Source organism: Nerophis ophidion, linkage group LG11 (assembly GCF_033978795.1).
Source record: "Nerophis ophidion isolate RoL-2023_Sa linkage group LG11, RoL_Noph_v1.0, whole genome shotgun sequence".
In the NCBI taxonomy this organism is placed as follows: domain Eukaryota; kingdom Metazoa; phylum Chordata; class Actinopteri; order Syngnathiformes; family Syngnathidae; genus Nerophis; species Nerophis ophidion.
The window spans coordinates 54,914,670-54,918,383 of record NC_084621.1 but is presented as its reverse complement, the minus strand read 5'-3'; the positions used below and the strand labels follow the sequence as shown (position 1 = coordinate 54,918,383).

The 3,714-nt window shown below is 42.1% G+C and overlaps 1 long non-coding RNA gene across 1 annotated transcript; it reads right to left on the bottom strand.

Annotated features, from left to right (window-relative positions):
• Positions 1-1,920: 1,920 nt before the first annotated feature.
• On the bottom strand, positions 1,921-3,714 carry LOC133561449 (uncharacterized). The gene is made up of 2 exons (XR_009808700.1): positions 3,268-3,714; positions 1,921-2,313 (listed from the first exon to the last, which is right to left on the bottom strand). It is a non-coding gene; the product is annotated as an uncharacterized LOC133561449 (long non-coding RNA).

Sequence of the window (3,714 nt, the reverse complement as noted above, 5' to 3'; positions counted from 1 at the left end):
TTTGCCATTCAAAGAGCCATTTAAGACCCGTGTCACAAGGCGAAGAAGAAAATAGGGGACGCTAATATTCTCTAGAATGACTGCCGGCAGTCACCCAGATAATAAGTATTAGGGCGTGCTATGAAGCTATTGACTTTGTCGCCTTCTACAGCATGTACGATCTGCTTGTTAGTCCAGCATCATGTTGCGTGTGGCTTCCGCAGCAACACGCACACGACTGCAAGGCATACTGGGTGACACAGAGTACACTAATGGTTGTGATACAAACAGTTTTAACACTCTTAGTAATATGCGCCACGCTGTGAAGCCACACCAAACAAGATTGCCAAACACATTTCGGGAGAACATCCTCCCAGTAACACATCATAAAATTCCGTGCGTCGGTAAGGTGGGCGGGGTTGGGGGTGCGGGGGTGTAAAATATATTCAGGAATTCTCACGGATACAAAGGATTCTGGGTATGTGTTGTGTTAAAGTTGTTTATATCACAACCATCAGTGTACTCTGTATCACCCAGTATGCTTTTCAATCTTGTACGTGTGATCATGGAAGCTGCATACAACATGTTGCCGGACTAACAATCGGTTTGTACATGTTGTTGAAGGTGTCAAAGGCAATGGCCTCACAATACGCCCATATTCTTGTCATCAGGATGAACGCCAATTAGATATTCGCGAGAACGTTAGTGGCTCCAATTGTCTTCATTACTCTGTGAAACGGGTTTAAATAACTCTGTGAGTGGTAAAGGTGGCCGACCTCTGATGTATTTCAGCGGGCTTGTGGCGGGCGGTTGCGGTTCTGATAAAATGTTGGTTCGGGTGGACGGCGGGTGGATGACGACATTGGTGATGCGGTTGCGTATGATATAATTGCCTATCCGCGCATCTCTAGCGTGTATAGTTTGAACTTACGTAATTTTTGCCTCATGTCTCACTTAAAGTGTGAGTGAAGAAAGTCCAAAAGAAAAAGAGACTATACAATTTTTTCTGCTCACAGATGTTATGTAGATAGATAGATAGATAGATAGATAGATAGATAGATAGATAGATAGATAGATGGATAGATAGATAGATAGATGGACGGACAGACAGACAGACAGAGAGACAGACAGATAGTACTTTGTTGGTTCCTTCAGGAGAGTTCTCCCAGGAAAATTTTAATTCCAGCAGCAGTGTACAGAATTGAGATCGAATTTAAAAAGTAAAAAATAAACAATGGGTGTATAAATGGAAACAAAATAGAAAAGTATTACAATAAGAAATAAAAATTAAAAGCAAGAATTAGAATAAAAATATAACAATAAAATAGTAATATAACAAGAGAAAATAGGCAGTATGTTATGAAAAAGTATTGCACTGTTGTTGTTTTGCATCCCCTGTCATCCTAGTACCCCCCTCCCCCCAGAGAGGAGTTGTACAGTCTAATGGCATGTGGGACAAAGGAGTGCCCAAACCGTCACCAATCTGGTGACGTTTTGGGCACACTGCAGCTAATCCTGGGTAAATTAACCAGCCCCCACTCCTTGATGCTTCAGTCACACTCATTCTCACAGGAATGAGGAAAAAAACTAATCATAACCTAAGTAGCGTACAGTTCTAATTAATATCTCAGTAGGCACTAAAACTACCGGCACAACAAAGATGACGAGGAAGAGACACTGTCGAAGTAAAGCCACGTAATTAAGACCACCCACAAAACGGCGCATCCTGAAGAGACTGTCAAAACGTGGTTTAAAGATGGTCTGTAAAACATATCCTATGCAACATTTTGACCAAAGGACCATCATGACATGTTATGTAGACTACGAGGGAGTGTTTTAAAGGAAGGGAAAAAATGTATATAATATGACCCCTTTAACGCGCTGTGGACGACTTTTGCCGTCGTCGTTTGGGTTCCACTGACCACCAGGGAAGGACATCTCTTTTTCAGGTTTGACTCTTTTATTTTTTCAAATAAAGCTTTGTCTTTTGGTCGGATCGCTTATCAGCTCCTTCCTCCACTGCTCGTTCACGGTCCACTCTTTAGCCGCCGTTGTCGTCGTCCTCGTCCTCGTCTGCTGTTTGCTTCTGCTCCTTGGTCGCTGCTACGGACTCTCCTCCTCCTTTTCTCTTGATCTCTCCACGTTCTCCCCTTTTATACATCATGAGGAGATGAGTTAATTGTGTCCCGGTGTGCGAGCCACGCACCTGATCTCGCTCGTAGCGCCACATTCGCCGCCTCCTCCCCGCCATCTTGGTCCGGGCTCCACCGTGCCCTGCCGCTCTGTCAGACCGTCGGCTACGCCTCTCCATACGTCCCTTATAAAACGGTGCCCCTTTTGTACGAAAAATACAATATTTAGTTTGTTGCATTCTGCGACAGTAGTCAGCAACATGTCATGTGTGTTGTTATTAGTCTCAACTTAAGTGAACCAAATGCTAATGCTAACAGGCTAACTTCTAAGGTTTTCTTGTTGGGATATGAGATAAACATTGACATTTGTATTTTGATGTATTGTTATTTACAACTGAAATGGCTTATAAGAACTTGCCTGGCCCTCATGAATTCATCATTTACTGAGGGGATGACTTTCTGGCCATTGGACATTGTGGGACCAAACAGGTCTACAGGAACCTACAGTTCCAGGAAGGAAATGTTCCAGGAATATAACGATCCTAAAATGTTGGTGTAATAGGGCCTATTGAAATAAAATCAGAAATAATCAAAAAACATAATAACCAAGGTGAGCGTTTATCAATCAATTAATCAACATTTATTTAAATATACATCCCATGATCTGAACACACAGTTTGTTATATCAGTAAGGAACATTGATTTGAGATATACCGATAAGTATTTAGAGTTACAAACTACACCAAAGAACAAATTCAACACGTATGCTAAAGCATAGACCAGGGATGGGCAATTAATTTTTACCGGGGGCTGCATGAGCAACCCGAGCACTGTTGGAGGGCCACACCAACAATATTTCTATTAAATTTTGCTCAAATTATTTTTGATATCCTTTAAGATAAATAATATCAATAATAATAATAATTTCATTTAACCTAACTTAACTTTATACAAAAGCAGATTGCTTTTGATGGTTTTATTCTTACACAACACTTCCTGATGTATAATACAATGCAAAAATGTAAATTTATCCTGCATCCTCCAACATTTTTCCCTGTCAGATTCGGACAACCATCTGTTGTCACACTTATCAGCTTGTCACATTTCATACCGAACATGTCCAAACACGCATTTCCCTCTGTGAACGAGTCATTACCTGTGGTTGTCTCTTAAATTGACTGCATAGCTGCCAGCTACTCCATGATTTGAAAGTCTGCAGTTATCGCACGTAAGAAGATGAGCAGCTGGGCGGTGTCACGTAAATCGCAGCTTTTATCTAAAGCCAGCGAAAAACAGGCAAAGTCGGCCGTTCTGTTCTTCACCTGAAGCTCCAAGTTTCCAGCAATGGTCTCAACCCGCCTTGTTTCAGTGCGTCGGGAGATTGACACGTTCTCAAATACACCCCTCTTCTTGGGCAGAGTCCAATAAGCACTCCTCAATGAACTCTCCGTCAGAAAACGCCTTACTTTTTCTGGCGATTTTGTGAGAAATGACGAAACTTGTCCTGACGGCTGGATATCTGGGGGTGTGAAATTTGGCAAAAAGTCCTTGTTGGGTTTGCAGTTTTACCATCAACGCATCATCCTCCCTTGCGCGCGCTTCA